This window comes from Channa argus, chromosome 1 (assembly GCF_033026475.1).
Source record: "Channa argus isolate prfri chromosome 1, Channa argus male v1.0, whole genome shotgun sequence".
Lineage (NCBI taxonomy): Eukaryota > Metazoa > Chordata > Actinopteri > Anabantiformes > Channidae > Channa > Channa argus.
Genome location: NC_090197.1, coordinates 2,510,305 through 2,531,601, shown reverse-complemented (window position 1 = coordinate 2,531,601; position 21,297 = coordinate 2,510,305). Strand labels below are relative to the sequence as shown.

The window sequence follows — 21,297 nt, the reverse complement described above, 5'->3', positions numbered from 1 at the left end:
TTGGTGGTATAGCAGGACAGAACCCTACTTCAGTTACTGACGTGGACCATAGCTGCATACGCAATGAGTCTAATAAGACTGCAGCCTGCTCATGGTCGGGTCTAAAACGACCATGGTGTCTTGAGATGAAGATCAGTGCCAACATGGGGTCTGCTGTTCCCATGTGGCTGGGTTCCTGTGGGCACCATCAGAGCTTCAGAACTGTCCACTAGGAGCTACGGCTGGGTTGGGAGCCATGTGTGTTCCTCGACCACAAGATGCTCCTCTGCCGTGGATGGGAGGGCCCTGGCCTTGTAGTTGTCGACCAGGATATGGATTTACCCTGATTACCACCAAAATATTGGAACCCACCTCTACGTGGTCCTGGGCCATACGCTGCAGGACCGTGACCTCTGTGCATTGGATAAGGACCCCACTCAGAAGTGGGGTATAAATCAAATAATATCCCCCCTGTGTTTTTGGTGTGCTATGTGGTGGGCTTGTTCCATGTGTGATCATTTCCCCAAAAATTGTAATCGTCCTAATGTTTCTATCTTCAGACCTACATCTTCTCCTTGTGCTATTAACAGTAATTTTCATCATGGGGGCCTGTATCTGGGTTCCTTCTCTTGGATACGGGGCAGGGGTGAAAGGCAGGGCAGGACCCCTCCTTTTCCTCCTGCTGCAGTTTCTTTCTCTTTCTTGGTCTCCCTCTTTTGTACTTTTGTCTTTGAGACCAAAGATGCCATTGCTGCATGCTGCCTGATGATCTCAACATCATATAACTTTTAACTAAGCCACCTCTTGTATTCTGTTGCTTCATGAACATTTTTAAGTTTTTATTTTTTTATTTTTTTTATTTATTAGTCCTGTATTTCCTTACCTGTTTTTCCCATTTAATTTTTTCCACTCTGCATAATAATTATCTAATTGCTTTCTTTTACTTTTAATTTTATCCTGCTCTATTCCACTAATAATTTGCTTGACTGTCTCAGTCCACTGTGCGTCCAGCTGCAAATACTCTCAGCATTCCTCACATTCTTTAGCGAACTCCTCTTCCATGCTTATCTACTGTGTGTGTGTGTGTGTGTGTGTGTGTGTGTGTGTGTGTGTATCACCTATCCTCTGTGTGATCTCCAGCTCCTCTTCTTCGTCTCCTTCTTGTGTTCAGGCCAGGTGTTTTGTATGGAATTCACCCGAGCAACAAATCTTAGAAAATAATACTCTGTGTCTTTTACTGTTTTTGTTGACACTGTTAGACACTTTTCTCCTTTTGAACACCATTAATTTAACTCTGGAGGATTTGGACGGAGCCTATCCCGTCGGGCTTTTCCACACCCAGCCACATTGGTCCTCGTCAGGTCCCAGTCTTGGTTGCCAACCTAGCTTTTCCACATGCGACTTCTTTACATTAATTTCCTAGGATTATACTGGCAGTGGCCCAGTTGGTCAATTCGTTATATCGAGCGCTTTTTGCATGTCACAACTCTTATTCCATTTCTTTAATTTCACTTCTTTAATTCTACTTCTTCTTTTAATTAAAATTTTTCCTTTTGCATTTGTCCCTTTTCTCCAAAGCATAAACCAATTCCTTCCCTTTTATTTAGTTGATCCAATGTTGCAGACTTTTGTTAAAAAGGTGCCTGCTTACCTTTTGTGGCTGCTTACCAGCTAGGGAAGTTATCAGGTCAGGCTTTGTTCCTCCCTCAGGGAAAACTCCCAGTCCTTCTCTGGATCACGTCGGGGTCACCAAATTGTCGCCTGCTCAAAATCAGGAGAGGACTACGACTGTCTTTTAAGATGCTTTATTCTACGATAACAATTTTACTACTATAATCTAATTAATACAAGGTACAAATGCAAAATGTACGGAGCTCCGGGTCAGAGTTCTCTTCCTTATAAAACAACACACAGTGTCAGGGCAGAAGTCTGACCGAGAGTGTGTCTCTTTCCAGGTTTATCAGGAGATGTAAACATGAAGAGTTGTTTCTGTTCTTCAGTGGCCCCCTGGTCTTTCATCTGCAAGACAACTCACATACATTCTTCACCTTATATCTCACACTCACACACTCACTGTGCTCAGGTTTACTAATGTTTATACAACGTTCTACTCATGTTATATTCTACACACTTCACTACGCTATAATAAGACATCTTACATATGAAACTACATTATTAATACAAGTAAAACAAAAATTATAAGGCATATTCAAGTGATATTCCCCACAAGGTCAAAGGCTGTGATGTCCCACATCATATATTCATGGAGTTAGGAGCAACAACACAACTCTGCTCCACACTAACCACACAAGTCGAGCGTCCACATCAGAGTGGTCATTATTCTCCTACTTCTACCGGAGGCAGGATCACAGTCTGTGCATCCTGCCCATTCTTTTTCTCTTTCTTTGCTGTTAGTGCTGAAGTTCTAATTAGGAAAACACAAACACTCAGGGTGGACAGTATGGATGACTTGGTGCAAGAGTGAACACATTTTCTTCATCATCAACACAAACCTGACACCAACCTAAATGATTGGCAGTAATGAAAGAACCATCCAAATGTTTCTCTTAAGTCCAAGTATCAATGGTGCAGAGTGTGTGTGATGGTGAACAGAGGGAACTTTGATTTCAGCAGCTGATCTTCAGTCAGCAGAGTTTCTGTCCACAGGAGACACTCTCACACCTACACACTGCACAGAGACAATGAGGAACCAGACCAGATCCAGAACCCAGGATACAGATGTTCAGTAAATGTGGTGTTGAAGGTGTGGAGGTGGATCAGTTTGTCAGAGGAGACACTGTAGAAGGACAGAGAGCCAGCAGGACAGTCCACATACACTGCTACTCTGTTAGAGACAGAGGATGAGGAGAAGAATGACTGTCTGGTGTTGTGCCAGACATAGTAACCATGATCAGAGCAGTTCAGACTCCAGGACTGATTGTTCCATCCAAACAAACAGTCATCACTGTTTCCTTTCCTTCTGATTCCTCTGTAACTCACTGATATAGAAACTCTTTCTCTCCACTCGACCTCCCAGTAACAGCGACCAGTCAGAACATTTCTACACAGCAGCTGAGACCAGAACTCAAATCTGTCTGGATGATCAGGATATGACTGATCCTCCTCCACATGTGTCACCTTCCTGTTGTTGTCAGACATTTGTAGGTTTCTGTTTACTGTGTTTGGGTCCAGTTCCAGTTCACAGGCATCTGATGGAGAGAACAAGACACAAACAGCTGCAGTTTATCATCTGTTGATTTATCAGCAACTTTACTGACAATGACTGAAAGTAAATCATTCCAACTTCCATTTCATCTTCAACTGTGAAGAATGTTTGACTCCATTTCAAGTGAAATTCAACAATCCAGTTAGAACAACAATCCACTTGAGCATTTTATGAAATGGATCAATGAAATCCACATCATACACACATTAGACACAAGTCAACTCTGGAACACCTGTGTTTTTTTCCACTTGAAGTCTATTTTTCTCCTCCTGGTGTTTAGTGAAGCTTCATCTTTAAACACAGGTGTTTCAATGTGTTTTAAAGCTGTTGCAAACTTTTTCCTGGTGTCTGTATTAGTGTTGTCAATAGTATTGATTTATCAATACATGTCTATACTGAATATTTGAAAATGTTTCAATATCCACACACTGGTATATGTTGTATATATGTTTGGAATTTCTGGCCGAGCTCTCTCTCCCTTAGGAGATTGTAAGTTGAATTAATATCATTACTTTGAAGATACTTTCACTGTGTTCACTTTGTTTGTGGATTTGAGATTGATTGATTGAATTCTAACATCTTTCCAGCCACACTGACAAAAAACAGAAGCTAAATCCTGAATGAAACTCTGGAGAAATTCATCTTTGTTCTTCAGTCAAGAAAAGCTTCAAATCTAGTGGAACATGTGCAGCTGTGTTCTCAGGAATCAAACTTAAAACACACTCACACTTCCTCACACCAGGTTTCAGTCTCTGTGGTCCATCATGGTCCACCCTGGAGGAAGAGACAAAGTCAGAATCAGCTTCATCCACCTTCACTCATCTCCACCATTAAACATGAACCAGAGTTCCTCAGTTAGACAGAGACACAGAGAAACAGTGTGAGAGCTGCTGTTGTCTGTCCATCTGTCCATACCTGAGAGTGTCCAGTCTCCAGTGTGGATCCTCCAGTCCAGCAGACAGCAGCTTCACTCCTGAGTCTCCTGGATGATTGTAGCTCAGGTCCAGCTCTCTCAGATGGGAGGGGTTGGAGCTCAGAGCTGAGGCCAGAGAAGCACAGCCTTCCTCTGTGATCAGACAACCTGACAGACTAAACACACACACACACACACACACACACACACGTTTCCATCACAGGACAAGACATTGACTTTATTCATTTGCTGGAGACATAACCATGAACTAAATCTAGGCTATAAAATGGCATCATTCAAATTCATGCTCCACCTTTTTTACCAACTAAACAGCCAACTGTAGAAACTAGAATTAAGGTGGATCATGGAACCAAGTCAGGTTGTGGACCTGCTCTTTGCCTTTGCAAGGATACTGGAGAGGTCAGAGGAGTTTGCTACACAAGTGAAAACATATTTTCCTGCTTATGATCTGCAGAATCTCATGTGCGTTATAGTAACTAATGTCCATCATTTGTTCCTTTCATTTCTGGCAATAATACAATGACATTGGAGCCTTGTAGTTAGTCCAAAGTAAACGCTGTCCATTAGTTCATCTGTGTCCACTTCAATTATTGATATTTCAATGGTTGTGGGGCTTATTCTCTTCAGACCAAACATGTTGGTGTCCAACTGAATATAGTTGAGCAATGTTACTTTATAAACAAGTTTCTGTGGTTAGAACAAAAACATTACCCAGCTGACAATCTGCTGTCAGCAAACCTCTTCATCACGATAGCTTGTCAAATGACTGTTTACAAAAATCAGAATCCTGACCTGAGAGTTTCCAGTCTGCAGTGATGTTGCTTCAGTCCAGCAGACAACAGCTTCACTCCTGAATCGTGCAGGTCATTGTTACTCAGGTCCAGTTCTCTCAGACTAGAAGACTGGGAGCTGAGAACTGAGGACAGAGCTTCACAGCTTCTCTCTGAGAGGTTACAGCCACTCAGTCTAAAAATAATCCAGTAAAACCAAAGAAACCAGTTACAAACATTAGTTTTCTGTCATGGAAACAACAATCCACTTAATCTGAAATAGTCTATGTGCACATACAGAGCTTTGTTGGAGGCTTTGACCACTGGCAGCAGCCTCAGAAGAGCCTCCTCTGAAGCAGAGTATTTCTTCAGGTCAAACACGTCCAGATCTTTTTCTGATGACAGTAAGATGAAGACCAGAGCTGACCACTGAGCAGGAGACAGTTTATCTGTGGAGAGACTTCCTGATCTCAGGGACTGTTGGATCTCCTCCACTAGAGAACCATCATTCAGTTCATTCAGACAGTGGAACAGGTTGATGCTTTTCTCTGCAGACAGATTCTCACTGATCTTCTCCTTGATGTACTGGACTGTTTCCTGATTGGTCTGTGATCTACTTCCTGTCTGGGTCAGCAGGCCTCGTAGGAGAGTCTGATTGTTCTGCAGTGAAAGACCAAGGAGGAAGCGGAGGAACATGTCCAGGTGTCCATTTGGACTCTGTAAGGCCTTGTCCACAGCAGTCTGATAGAGAAGTTTTAGATCAGGTCCAAATAGTTTAGACCACAGAGATGTTGATTGTTGTTCTGACAGCAGATTGACTCCAGAGTTGATGAATGTCAGATGGAAATGAAGAGCAGCCAGAAACTCCTGAACACTCAGATGGACGAAGCAGAACACCTTGTCCTGGTACAGTCCTCTCTCCTCTTTAAAGATCTGTGTGAACACTCCTGAGTACACTGAGGCTGCTCTGATATCGATGCCACACTCTGTCAGGTCTGATTCATAGAAGATCAGGTTTCCTTTCTGCAGCTGCTCAAAAGCCAGTTTTCCCAGATTTTTAATCATCTTCCTGCTCTTTTTATTCCAATGTGGATCTGTCTCAGCTCCTCCATCATACTTGATGTTCTTCAGTTTGGACTGAACCACCAGGAAGTGGATGTACATTTCAGTCAGGGTCTTGGGCAGCTCCCCTACCTCTCTGGTTTTCAACACATCCTCCAGAACTGTAGCAGTGATCCAGCAGAAGACTGGGATGTGGCACATGATGTGGAGGCTTCGTGATGTCTTGATGTGGGAGATGATTCTGCTGGCCTGCTCCTCATCTCTGAATCTCTTCCTGAAGTACTCCTCCTTCTGTGGGTCAGTGAACCCTCTGACTTCTGTCACCATGTCAACACACTCAGGAGGGATCTGATTGGCTGCTGCAGGTCGTGTGGTTATCCAGAGGCGAGCAGAGGGAAGCAGGTTCCCCCTGATGAGGTTTGTCAGCAGCACATCCACTGAGGTGGACTCTGTAACATCAGTCAGGATCTCATTGTTGTGGAAGTCCAGAGGAAGTCGACACTCATCCAGACCGTCAAAGATGAAGACAACCTGGAACTCTTCAAACCTGCTGATTCCTGCTTCTTTGGTTTCAGGAAAGAAGTGATGAACAAGTTCCACCAAGCTGAACTTTTTCTCTTTCAGCACATTCAGCTCTCTGAAAGTCAATGGAAATGTGAACTGTATGTCCTGGTTGGCTTTGTCTTCAGCCCAGTCCAGAGTGAACTTCTGTGTTAAGACTGTTTTCCCAATGCCAGCCACTCCCTTTGTCATCACTCTTCTGATTGGTTCATCTCTTCCAGGTGAGGCTTTAAAGATGTCTTCTTGTCTGATGGTTGTTTCTGGTCTGTCTGGTTTCCTGGATGCTGTTTCAATCTGTCTGACCTCATGTTCATCATTGACCTCTCCAGTCCCTCCCTCTGTGATGTAGAGCTCTGTGTAGATCTGATTCAGAAGGGTTGGGTTTCCTGCTTTAGCGATGCCCTCAAACACACACTGGAACTTCTTCTTCAGGTTAGACTTGAGTTTACGTCGACACAAAGGAGCATGAAATCCTGAATGAACAAAGAAGAAATTAAATCAATCAGAATCAGAAAATCAGAGAATCTAAACATTTAAGTGTCTGTAGAGTTTTTCTTCCTCCTTCAGTTTTATCATCAGTGGAGGACAAACAGCCTCTGATCTGATACAGATGTGTGCAGCATATTTACAGCAGAGTTTGGAAGTGGAAACCTCTCTCCTGCTGTTTCCATTTCCTCTTTCCATCATGTTAAATCTGTTCAAATCCTCTTACTGCTCTGCAGACAGTCAGCCAGCTCCTCCTGCTTCATTCTCCTCAGGAAGTTCACTGTGATCTTCACAAATGACTCTCTGCTGCTCCTCCTCTGCTCTTCATCCTCCTCATCCTCCCTCTGACTCTCTGAGCATTGTGGGTAATCTGGTCTCAGGACCCTCTGGATCTCCTTCAGCTGGTTCTTCACAAAAGTGACAATGTTGTCCTCCAGCAGCTGGAACAGAATGAGAAGTGAACATTTCATTGAAACTGGTAGAAGACAACATGTGATTCATCTGTGAGTCTGAAGACCTGCTGGTCTGAATACAGCAGCATGGACTCTGTTAGGACCTGAATGGTTGTTGAACATTCAGTCTGGGTTTTATGTAGTTCATAGTCAAAGTGTGATTGGACATGTACAGACCATAAATATGGAGTCCAGGTCTGGTTGATGCTGCTGGGCAAACTGATCACTGTGAACCTCTGACCTCTGCTGCTCAACTCTGGGGAGGAAAGAGACACTTTAAGGAAATGTCATAAACAAAGTGAGTAAAAAGTATGTGTTCATGTGGACACCTGGTGGACACCTTCACTTCAGGACAAATGGGAAACACTGAGTAAAAGTTGCAGTACAGTGGCTGAATGTGGACAGGGTGTAAACCTGTATATCCTGCACAGATTAAAAGATGTTTCTTGTCTTTTAAGCCTGAAGGTGGTAATTGAAGGACAAAAAGGTCTTGTTTGCTTTACAGGTCAGTTGCATGAACTTCTGAATGTCAGGATTCAGTTTGAAATTCTTACCTTCCATCAGCAGCTTGTTCATCTTTAAAGTCAATAGAATGAATCTTAAACCTGTCAGTCGTCATGGAGACCGAGCTGTGTATCATCCTGATATAAACTAGTGACAAAGTATTTGAAAGCTAAAATAGAGATGATTTTTGACTGAATCTCATTTGCAGTTTTCCTGTTTTTGGTTTGTTGTTTGACTCAAGTGTTTGTGCTGTAAACGTCTGAACTGTGATAACAGTATTTGGAATCAACCTAATAAACTGCAGATGTTATGTGACATAAACAAGACACTGGATAAAGTCTAAGTCTTCAGTTCACTAAAGCTCACATGGACATTGTCCTGTCAGGGTTAAGACTAAAGTCGTGTTTCCACCAACAACTGTGAAGGTGATAGAAAGGGAGATGAGCAGCTGGTCAGACTAGATCAGGCTGATCACTGTGAACCTCTGAGCTCTGTTGCTGAACTCTGGAGAGAAAATAGAAACTTTAAAGGACGACTTCACTGATTTTCAACTTAGAAAAAGTGATGAGAAGCTTCCTTGTTGATCAAATCTTTCCTTTTGAGTTACATTAATATTATTTGTAGGAAATAGTCCCAAAGATCACAAAGATGTGATTCTATTGGCAACTGATTCCATCCTGATTTTAGTTCATGAAAGTGAATTAGATGCTCTGCACTTATATAGAGCTTCTCTATCTACTGGGACCCAAAGCACTTTACACTGCTGCTTATTCACCCATTCACACTCATAATCACACACTGATGGGGGAGCTGCTATGCAGCTGACCTGAACTCACCAGGAGCAACTAAGTGTCAAGGACACTTCAACATGTGACAGGAGGAGCTGGGAATCAAACCAACAACCCTGGGATTGTTGGACAACTGCTCTACCTCCTGTGCCACAGTCGCCCTTAGCTCAGCAGAAGATTTCTATTTCATTATCTTATATGTCACAGGTTATGTTTATGATATTTTGCTTGCATGTCTCTCAGATTTCCTGTGTTCTTCTATTGACTTTGGAGCCTTTCCCAGCTGTCATCGGGGGAGAGGGGAGGTAGACCCTGGCCAGGTCTCCAGTCTATCTCAGGGCCACACAGTGAGACATACACAGACAGTCAAACCATCTGCACTCACATTTACACCTACGAGCAATTTTAGATTCTAAACTGTGATAATAATAATTCTAATAATTTCTTCCACCTTCACAAACTGCAGATATGTAACATGAAAAAGACACTGGATGAACTGTAAATCTTCAGTTCACTGAAGCAAACATGTACATTATACTGTCAGGGTTATGTCCAAACTCTGGTTACCACCATCAACTGTGGAGTTGATAGTGACAGAGATCAGCAGCTCCCAAAGCAAGAAGTTCAGTCTTACTCAGACTGTGAAGCTCTGGACTAAGAAATGATTCTTCTTATCAGACAAATCAGAAAATAAAAAGCTCAATTTTTATTTCTTACCTATGATCAGCAGTGTGTCCATCTTTAAAGTTAATTAGTCCACCCATAGACCCATCACTCTTCATAGAGACCCAGCTGGGTTCAGCAGAGTCTGGTCTCTGCTTCTTCATCCTGATCCAAACAAACAAGAGACAAATGAAAAGTAGTTTGAAGCTGAAAGCAGATGAATTGTGAGCAGACTGTCAGCAGCTGAAATGTTAGAAGCAGATAGAAAGTCAGTAAGAAGACAGTGGATGAGGAACGTTTCCTGTTCATCAACATGGAATCTGATGAAAGATGCTGTCTCATCTTAGTTGCTTAGTTGACTAATCAGTGGTTGGCTCTTTGTTAACTAAGACAGTTAGTAGTTGATGATTAGTTCTTCTAAGCTGTTATTGAGGAGCTGAGTGGCAGATGTGACAGTGAGTGGGAATAATGATGGTGGACTGATTTGACATGGACAAGAGTCATGGACAGTTAGAGATCCTCATCTCACCTCTGGTCTTTGGTCTGGCTCTCATGTCCCCCACACAGAGTGGTTTTAGAGGGAGGGACTCCCTCCTCTCTGTCCTCACACTGATTCATAGCAGAGTCCACACCTGCTGGGAGCTGAGCTCAGTCTTTACAGCAACAACACTGACAATGTTCCCTTGAAGCTGCTCAGCTGCTGAATTCACATCCAGTCACAGAGACTTTGGAGCTTCAGCTGGAAACACAGAGAGAAGATGCTGCTGTTGTTTGTGTTGTCTTCTTCACAGTCAATTACATCATTTTGAGTTCAGACAAAAACAAACTCACTTCAGATTCGATTTCCTCAGTTTATTCTGGTTTTTATCAGATCAAACTGTTCTTTTAATGTTGTTTCATTTTGTATCATTGCAGCTCCACATTAATCATTAACTGTCTGTATCTCCCAGTTCTCACTAACAACCTGAGGAACTTTGGACCAAACCACCTTTGTGCAAATAAACCAGCGTTAACACCTGGACAAAGGTTTCCTGAACCACCTTGTTCAACAACCAAACCCACTTTATCAACACTGTTGATAAATGACGACACCGTTGTTCTTTCTAGATTCAGACTGAACCCTTTGATCCCTGACAGTCTCTCTGAACGTCAAACTACAGGTTTTAACAGAAGAGACAGAAAACATACTCACCCTGAGACACAGACACTCTCACCGTCCTCCACTCCCAGCATGCACTGAGACACAGAGATAAAAACAATCAAAACTCATAAACACGACAATAAATCTGTACTTTGACCCTGAAACATCACAGCAGCTCCAACCACACACACACTTCAACAATACTGGGTCAGAACCTCAGAGCCAGTGAACTCAGTCAACATCAAACATGTCCAATCCCCCATCGGTCTATGACAGAGTCCAGACAAGAGACACTAAAGGCTCTGAGGTTTCCCTGTGGACACTAAGGATGTCCCTCTTCTGTGCTTGGGTCCAGCTTTGGTGTCAGGACACAAGGACAGACACACACTCACAGACAGACAGAAAAACACGTTAAAACTCTTACCCAGAGTCCAACCAGACAGGGAAAACCACAATCCAGACTGAGGTCAGTGAGATGACAAACAAAGTAATAAATCATGGAGGGGGGACAAAGGTAGAGCTGATGTCCAAAAGTCTAAACCGGAGATCCAGAACAGGTGAGTAGTCCATTCACAGAGAAACAAGGAGAAACCCAAGGACCACACAGGAGTAGGAGCTGGAACACTCTGGGAAATGGACCAGTATATTTACTGGGAAGCTCACTGCTGAGTGGGAACAGGTGAGGGGGTGGAGAGAGAGAGTTCAGGTGAGCAGGAGATGCAGAGGAAAAAAGAGATGACAGGGACATCTAGTGGCTGGAGAAGGGAGGACAGGAGACAGACTGAAGACAGGACTGTGTCTGTTGCTCCATGGATCGTCCTCCACTGGAGCTCAGCTTCAACAGGAGCTGATGGTGAAATAAACAGAATTTCTGTCAAAATAGTCTTTGAGTGGTTTTATTACAAAAAATAAAGAAGAAGGTAAAAGTCCAAAGAAGGACAAAGGACTGAGTTCTACAGCACTAGTCTCATGAGAAGGTTCAGCAAAATGAACAAAGAACCACCTGTTACATGGACATTTATCAGTGTATGTCTCACTCCTTTTCTAGCTGAACTACACAACATCGTACTTTTTTCTTTGCTACATGGTCAGAGACAGAGGTGTCCACTTTCTCAAATATCTGTCCCTCCATGGTCAAGACATACACTATATTGCCAAAAGTATTCGCTCACCCATCCAAATAATTGAATTCAGGTGTTCCAATCACTTCCATGGCCACAGGTGTATAAAATAAAGCACTTAGACATGCAGACTGCTCCTACAAACATTTGTGAAAGAATGGGCCGCTCTCAGTACCAGCGTGAATTCCAGCGTGGTACTGTGATAGGATGCCACCTGTGCAGTCGTGAAATTTACTAAATATTCCACAGTCAACTGTTAGTGGTATTATAACAAAGTGGAAGTGATTGGGAATGACAGCAACTCAGCCACGAAGTGATAGGCCACGTATAATGACAGAGCAGGGTCAGCAGATGCTGAGGCGCATAGTGTGCAGAGGTCGCCGACTTTCTGCAGAGTCAATCGCTACAGACCTCCAAAGTTCATGTGGGCTTCAAATTAGCTCAAGAAAAGTGCGTAGAGAGCTTCATGGAATGCGTTTCAATGGCCGAGCAGCTGCATCCAAGCCACACATCACCAAGTGCAATGCAAAGCGTTGGATGCAGTGGTGTAAAGCACGCCGACACTGGACTCTAGAGCAGTGGAGACGCGTTCTCTGGAGTGATGAATCACGCTTCACCATCTGGCAATCTGATGGACAACTCTGGGTTTGGCGGTTGCCAGGAGAACGGTACTTGTCTGACTGCATTGTGCCAACTGTGAAGTTTGGTGGAGGGGGGATTATGGTGTGGGGTTGTTTTTGAGGAGCTGGGCATGGCCCCTTAGTTCCAGTGAGAGGAACTATGAATGCTTCAGTATACAAAGAGATTTTGGAATATTCCAGGCTTTGTGGGAACAGTTTGGGGATGTCCCCTTCCTGTTCCAACATGACTGCGCACCAGTGCACAAAGCAAGGTCCATAAAGACATCAATGAGTGAGTTTGGTGTGGAAGAACTTGACTGGCCTGCACAGAGTCCTGACCTCAACCCGATAGAAACCTTTGGGATGAATTAGAGCGAAGACTGCGAGCACTGTGTATTATGTATTTCATAAACACACTTCCCAGAAGAGTTGAAGCTGTTATAGCTGCAAAGGGCCGACGTCATATTAAACCCTATGAATTAAGAATGGGATGTCACTAAAGTTCATATGGGTCTAAAGGCAGGTGAGCCAATACTTTTGGCAATATAATGTGTGTATATTCAATTATTAGTTACATTTTAAAAATAACTCCGTTGGGGCAACTGTGGCTCAGCTGGTCTAAAGGGTCGTCCACTAATATCAGGCTCATAAAAAGTATGAATCTGTATTTTTGTTGATTGACAGGCAGAAATACTACAGTGTTATAGAGAAGCACACATACACCTGGTCTCACTAAAGCTTTTCATCCGTGCTGCTCGACTGTGGAAAACAATACCTGCTTTCTGAATAGATACCAACATGTGGGTTATAGGTGACATAATGTTAGAGTCAATAAAATCTCATTTTTTAATGATGTCAGTACCTGAAGTTTACTCCCAGGTTGGGTTTGGCTGTCAAGCTCATCTTTGTCCTCCTGTATTCTGTGGATGTATTTTGGGACTGAGACCGTAAGAATCCCACATCCCAGTGGTGTCCTCGAGTGGAAAAGACAACTGACAGGGCAGCAGAACAGGATTAAATTTATGGATTAAACCTGCTCCATATTCAGGAGGAACTTTGGACCGTTCTTCCTGCCAGAAGTGCTTTAGCTCAGCTACATGGACGTCTGGTGTGAACGGCTCTCTTGCAGTGATTCCACAGCTTCTCTGTTGGATTGAGGTCTGGGCTCTGACTGGGCCACTCCAAAAGGTAGATTTGTGTTTCTGAAGCCATTTTGTTGTAGATTTACTTCAGTGTTGAGGTTCATAGTCCTGCTGCATCTCCCTGCTTCTTCTGAGTGTCACCTGTCCTGTAGGACAATGGTACCAATTCATTTGTCTTTCCACCTTCATCTGAGATGGTATGTCTCACCTTCTGATTGTACAAACCTGATCCAGGAAATCATCAGTGGTTATTTGCAGGGTCAGTTGTGGACCAGGACTGAAAGCTTGTGAATTAATTTTCCTGTCCACAATGGTGAGTGGTCCAGGTCCAGAAGCAGCCTCAAACCCTGATGCTTCGTCCACTGTACGTAATTGTTGGGAGGGTGTTTCCATGTTAGTATGTGGTTTTCTTTTTACACCAGATGCAGAGCTGTGTGTTCCTCCCAAACAATTCTACCTTAGTTTCATCTGTCCACAACACATTTTCCCAGTAGAGCTGTGAGGTTTCAAGCTGGCAAACTTCTGGTGCTACAATGTTGTTTATGGAGAGCAATGGCTTCCACTGTGGTGTCCTGCCATGGATACGGGGCCTGTTTAAGGTTTTGTGACAAGTACACATTCTTACATTTTAATAGGAAAATAAGTGTCTGTAGCGCCACCTACTATGGGAGTCAAAACATTTCTTATGCTTCACAATTGATCCACTGATTATGTTCAGGTTTAGGAGTCATTTCTGTCAATCAAGCAACACCTGCAACAAGCTGTAGAAGAAACTGATTTGTGAAGAATCAGAACAGTGACCCACATTATATTAACGGTGAGCAAACTGAAATCACCAGCAGATATGGAAAATATCAATAATGAACATGAGAAAGACACAAAATCAGTGAGCAGTCAGGAACAGGTGGGATTAAATTTTCATACATTTGTGGAACAAAATGTCACCTTTACATTTTTATCTTAAGCAAACATGTAAAGCAGCTTAAATCCACTAAAAAGTCTGAAACTTGGTCTGAGAGCAGAACAGAGGTGAACATCTGGTGATCATCAACAGCAAAGAGGAACAGGTGAGTGTTTGTTACTGTGTGTGTGACCAGTGTACAGTGTTTTAGAACTTCTTCACAATCAGAATATATAGGGGTCAAAGCCCTCAAAATGGAGGCTTCTCTTTTGTTGGAAATGGTTAAAGTTGTGTAAACTGTGACAATAGTTGGTGGATGTGCGACACAGAGAAAAAGAAATGTAACAGATTTTACTCCCAACAGAAAGAAAAACTGAAATATAAATGAGGAGTCTTGGATTGATTTAATGACTCAATATACTTCAGGAGGATGTCAGTGGGAATGGGTGGTTGGATCAGCACTGACAGTAACATGAGACAGTTTTTATGTTTATTACACTGCCATTAGTCATTGTTAGGAAATATTAGCTGTTAAAATGTAGAACAGTGACAGATGTAACACAGCCTCCAGATGTGGAATCACGTGTAACAAAGTAAAAGTCACTGTTTGGTTGAACATGAGTCAGAACCCACCAGGACAGTCCAGACTCTCTGAACAAAGAACTTAAATAACCTCTTAGTGTGAACAATAACCTTAAACACGATCAAGTCACTTTGCTTATGGTAATAACATACTAACATGAGCCTGGTAACAAAGACTGTTTTTCAAAAAGAGGGATGTTCCACTCGAAGCAGACAACTTTCAAAGCAGAAGCATCTTGTCATGTTGTCTTTAAGCTTCACTTCACCACACAAAAATCAGGTGACTGCCCCAAATGAAGCTTCTTTAAGTCTCATTCATATCAGAATGTGTCCATGCTGTAGTTGAACATCACATCTACGTCACATTCTTTACTGAACCGAAAAAAATAATGGCAGCAATAAAACTTCAACTGTTTCATCATTTCTTTCACCCATTCACATGTAAAACCAATGATTTGACCAGCAGACTTTGTCATTTTATTGTGTCAAAAATGTTCAAATGCTGAACCATTTTTAACACACTTGCTTCAGTGCTTCAAAAAGCTTCAGTTCCCCCCTGTAAGTTTGACTGTAAGTTTTCTTACAGGCACTGACAGCTTGTGACTCCATGCACTGTAATGCTTTTCCATGAAGCAACACTCAAAGTCCAAGAAACGCCTTTAAAACATAACACCTGGAATGTGATCTCACCTGGAGATGCAAGATGAAGTGTCAGCAGCAGAAAAAACAGCTCCATGGCTGCAGTCTGACTAGTTTCAAACATGGAAAAAAGAAAGAAAAAGCAGCAAAGCATCAGCTGGAGCTCGTCTGTGCTGCAGAAAATTCTGACCAATAGAAATTCAGAAAAGCCAAATACGTCAGGGTTATGTGGAAAATATTATTTGAATGTGCCTTAATATTTTTATTTTATTTGTAATAATAACTTAGTTTCATATGTAACATGTGTTATTATATCTAAGAGAAGTGCACAGAATATAACGAGTAGAATATTGTATAAGTAATAGTAAAACTGAGCACAGTGAGTGTGAGATATAAGGTGAAGAATGTATGTGAGTTGTCTTGCAGATAGAAGAAAATGGCATCAACACATCTCAAAAAAGTTGGGACAAGGCCATGTTTACCACTGTGTGGTATCCCCTCTTCTTTTTATAACAGTTTGCAAACATCTGGGGACTGAGGAAACAAGTTGCTCAAGTTTAGGAATAGCAATGTTGTCCCATTCTTGTGTAATACAGGCTTCTAATTGCTCAACTGTCTTCGGTCTCCTTTGTCGCATCTTCCTCTTTATGATGCGCCAAATATTTTCTATGGGTGAAAGATCTGGGCTGCAGTTAATTTCAATACCCGCATCCTTCTTCTACGCAGCCATAATGTTGTAATTGATGCAGATGTGGTCTGGTCTTGTCATGTTGGAAAATGAAAGAGACGACATCTGGATCTGAGCATTTGTTGTTCTAGAATTTATACCTTTCAGCATTGATGGTGCCTTTCCAGATGTGGAAGCTGCCAATGCCACACGCACTCATGCAGCCCCAACCATTAGAGAGTTCACTGCCAGCTGGTCTTTTTATGCTCCTCATGCTCCTGGACATTTTGTCTTCCTGTTTGGACTCTGTTTACCCTATTTTTGGTTTGAGGTTTGATTATTTACTTGTCCTTCAGCCTCAGTTTAACACTTTGTTTGTTTGTTCCTCCCTGTGCATTTACCTTAGCACTAGTGCAGGGGTCTCCAACACACCACTCACCAAAAGCTGAATGAAAGCTACATACATTCAAAAACTTAGTCAGATTTGATTTGTCACTCTGTCACACTTAGTAAGTGTATAACCTGTTTTTCTTAGTCAGCAGCACATTGAAACCTGAGTTATGATTTTTGAACTGCGGGTTTTTAATCCAGCTCAGCAGTTTGATCCTTTTCTCCTCCAGTTCTTATGCCAAGGTGGTGCTGATTCATTTCACTAAAGACAAGCTGGCTGTATCAGTACCACCTTCACATAAGCTAAAGTTTACAAATTCCAGATTTCACCTATATTAGCTTCGTTAGCTTAGCAGTTATCCATTAGCAATGGCTTCTCTGTCTCCCTCTGTTTCTCCTTCTCTCACTTGCTCGGTGTGTCTCATGTTCAGTTTTTCCTCTGCCTCCTTTAGTGATAATGGTTTATGTAACAAGTGTAAGGTTTTTGCAGCTTTGGAGGCGAAGCTCACGGAATTGGAAGCACGGGTTCGCACCATGGAAAACAACTCTGCTAGTCAGGCCCCGGTAGCTGGTGCGGGCCGACCTAGCGTAGCCCCTGCTAGCTGTCCCCTGGCAGTTCCCGAGCAGCCGGGAAGCCAGTCCGGCTGGGTGACGGTTCGTAAGAGATCTAATGCTAAACAGACGCCCGAGGTTCACCAAGGATAAACGTAAATACAGTAATATTATTATTCACGTGGGAGTTAATGACGCCCGATTACGCAAATCGGAGGTCACTAAAATGAATGTTGAATCGGTGTGTAACTTTGCAAAAACAATGTCGGACTCCGCAGTTTTCTCTGGACCCCTGCCAAATCTGACCAGTGACGACATGTACACCCGCATGTCGTCATTCAACCGCTGGCTGTCTAGGTGGTGTCCAGCAAACGATGTGGGCTACATAGACAATTGGAAACGTTTTTGGGGAAAACCTAGTCTGATTAGGAGAGATGGCATCCATCCTACTTTAGATGGTGCAGCTTTCTTATCCAGAAATATGGCTGGTTTTATTAGACAACCAAAAGAATGACAATCCAGAGTTGAGCCTAGGATGCAGAGATCCAGTCCTACACGCCTCACTGCAGTGTCCTTACAACCGTCACCCCCCCACAACTCCAACATACCTATAGAGCCTATGTCTGTTCCCCGACCTAAATTACATAAAGTAAATATGACAACAAGAGGAGTTAATCATAATAACCTAATAAAAGTTAAGACTACTCCTCTTACAGAACAAAACCCCAAAACTATTAAATGTGGATTATTAAATATCACATCTCTCTCTTCTAAATCTCTGTTAGTAAATGACTTGATAAATGATCATCAATTCAATTTATTCTGTCTCACTGAAACTTGGTTGCAGCAGGAAGAATATGTCAGTTTAAATGAGTCATATTAATGATCATGTTCCTAGAAGCACAGGTTGAGGTGGAGGAGTAGCAGCAATCTTCCATTGTAGCTTATCAATAATTCCTAGACCTAAACATAGTTATAACTCATTTGAGAGTCTTACTCTTAACCTTTCACACCCAAACTGGAAAACTCAAAAACCACTATTATTTGTTATCGTGTACTGTCCTCCAGTCCCTTATTCAGAGTTTTTGATTGAATTTTCTGATTTTCTATCTGATTTAGTGCTTAGTACAGATAAAGTCATTATAGTGGGTGACTTTAACAATCATGTAGATGCTGACAGTAACTGTCTGAGCACTGCGTTTAATTCATTATTAGATTCAATTGGTTTTTCCCAAAATCTAAATAAACCTACTCAATAACAATGTTAATACAATGGAAAGTAGTCTCCTTAATGTTTCTCCTGCACAAGTAGATTATCTTGCTGACAATTCTGCAGCCTCACTACGTACAATACTCGATAGTGTTGCCCCTCTGAAAAAGAAGGCAGTAAATCAGCAGAGGCGATCTCCATGGTATAGTTCACAAACACTCAACTTAAAACAGGAAACACGAAAGTTGGAAAGAAAGTGGTTCCAGAAATTTAGAAGAATTTCATTTAGCCTGGAAAAAAAGTTTAAAAACATACAAAAAAGCTCTCAGTGATGCCAGAACAGCATATTATTCATCATTAAAAGAAAAAACAAGAACAACCCCTGGTTTCTGTTCAGCACTGTAGCCAGGCTGACTAAGAGCCATAGTTCTGTTGAGTCTAGTTTTCCCTTAACTCTGAGCAACAATGACTTCATGACTTTTTACTTTATATATGTCTCCTTTAGGCAACATTATTAGAAAACACTCCATAAATTTCTACTGCTATGCTGATGATACCCAGCTATATCTATGTATGGAACCAGATGAAAAAAATAAGTTAATAAAGCTTCAAGCCTACAAGACATAAAGGCCTGGATGTCCCACAATTTTTTACTTCTAAACTCAGACAAAACTGAAGTCATAGTATTTGGGCCTAAAAATCTCAGAGATATGATGTCCAACCATATTGTTATTCTAGATGGCATAAGTCTGGCCTCCAGTACTACTGCAAGGAACCTTGGAGTTATTTTTGATCAGGATTTGTCCTTTACCTCACATATAAAACAAATCTCTAGAACGGCCTTCTTCCACCTACGGAACATTGCCAAAATTTGACCTCTTGACCATCTCTCCTCTCACCCCACAATTCTGTGTGTTCTCTCCCGTAGTTGTCTTTGTCCTTCTCTGTCCACCTCTCTTTGTCTCTTTCTGCAGGTGTCCCTGGCTTTGAAGCTGTGTGTCTTCCAGCGTGCAGCTACTGGTCCTACCAACCTGCTCAATGTTTTGTTGTTGCTTTTTGTTGCTCTGTTCTTTTCTCTCTTCACTTTCCACTCACCCCAACCGGTCGAGGCAGATGGCCGCCCACCCTGAGCCTGGTTTTGCTGGAGGTTTCTTCCGTTAAATGGAGTTTTTCCTCTCCACTGTTGCCTATGGCTTGTTCAAGGAGGAATTGTTGGGTTCTCTTTATACATCTTTATAATCTTGACTTTATTCTATAAAGTGCCTTGAGATGACTTTGTTGTGAATTGGCGCTATACAAATAAAGTTGAATTTAATTGAACTTATCTAGGTATTTCTATATTTAAATGTATCTATTTATTGATTCATTTCTTAATTTATTGAGGATGGTACTTCTCAGTACTATACATGTATCTATTTTCCCTTATTTCACCTTTTTTCCTTGTTTTCCTTTTTCTGACAGAACACATAGAATTACACAGACAATTGTTCACTACCACACAGGCTTTACAAGAATATTACAGTTGCTATCACACAAGCTTTACACAACCTCTGTGATCTATTACTGAAAAGAAATGCTACACACACACACACACACACACAAACACAAGACATTGACTTTATTCATTTGCTAGAGACATAACCATAAACTAAATCTAGTCTATAAAATGTCATCATTCAAATTCATGCTCCACCTTTTTTACCAACTAAACAGCCAACTGTAGAAACTAGAATTAAGGTGGGTCATGGAACCAAGTCAGGTTGTGGACCTGCTCTTTGCCTTTGCAAGGATACTGGAGAGGTCAGAGGAGTTTGCTACACAAGTGAAAACATATTTTCCTGCTTATGATCTGCAGAATCTCATGTGTGTTATAGTAACTAATGTCCATCATTTGTTCCTTTCATTTCTGGCAATAATACAATGACATTGGAGCCTTGTAGTTAGTGTGAAGTAAACGCTCTCCATTAGTTCATCTGTGTCCACTTCAATTATTGATATTTTATTGGTTGTGGGAATTATTCTCTTCAGACCAAACATGTTGGAGTCCAACTGAATATAGTTGAGCAACTTTACTTTATAAACAAGTCAAGTTTCTGTGGTTGGAACAAAAACATTACCCAGCTGAAAATCTGCTGAGTCAGCAAACCTCTTCATCACGATAACTTGTCAAATGACTGTTTACAAAAATCTGAATCCTGACCTGAGAGTTTCCAGTTGTTGGGTTCTAATAACCACAACAGCGCTGATTACACCAGGAAGTACAGTTCTACAACAGTGAAATAAACACAGAAGTCGACTTTGTCTTTTACTTGCTGCAAGGGGAGCCGGCGGGTCTCAGTGACAGTTGCACTCACCCGAACACAGCCACTCCAAAGAGTATCCCCTTGCAAGCTCTTTTTATTGTAAACAGGACAGAACAGAGAAGGGTATGCCTTTACATGATTGGACATTTCATGCATACATTACTTCTCTTTAGGTCAAACCATCTGGTTACTGAACAACCAGATATTCTCACCCAAGAAGGAATGTGGACACAGGATTTATGTCCTGCTCTACAGGTCCTAAATTAGAAGATTTACAGAACAGGATGCACAATGTTTGTGTTTACTTCATCAGGTATGTATGTACAACAAGCTGTTCCTAATTTCACACAGACTCCTCCTTCAGAAGCAGTCAGGAGGTCCAATACCATCCTATTCTGAAGGCTCATGAGTCTTAAGGCACCTATTTCCCTGTTTTGACCTTCATCAATTTTAACAGATTGGTTCACAAACACTTGAAATCGGTAATCAACAGTTTCTAGTCTCAACGCATTTTTTGCCACTCCTACATGTGGAAATAATGCGAGAATAAATCTTCCCCCCTCTGATCGGTGTTTAAACTCATCTGGAACATCGCTTCCCATGG

At 42.0% G+C, this 21,297-nt stretch overlaps 1 pseudogene; it reads right to left on the bottom strand.

Moving 5' to 3' along the window:
• Positions 1 to 1,341: 1,341 nt before the first annotated feature.
• On the bottom strand, positions 1,342 to 11,274 carry LOC137100140 (NLR family CARD domain-containing protein 3-like; annotated as a pseudogene).
• Between the last annotated feature and the right edge of the window lie 10,023 nt (positions 11,275 to 21,297).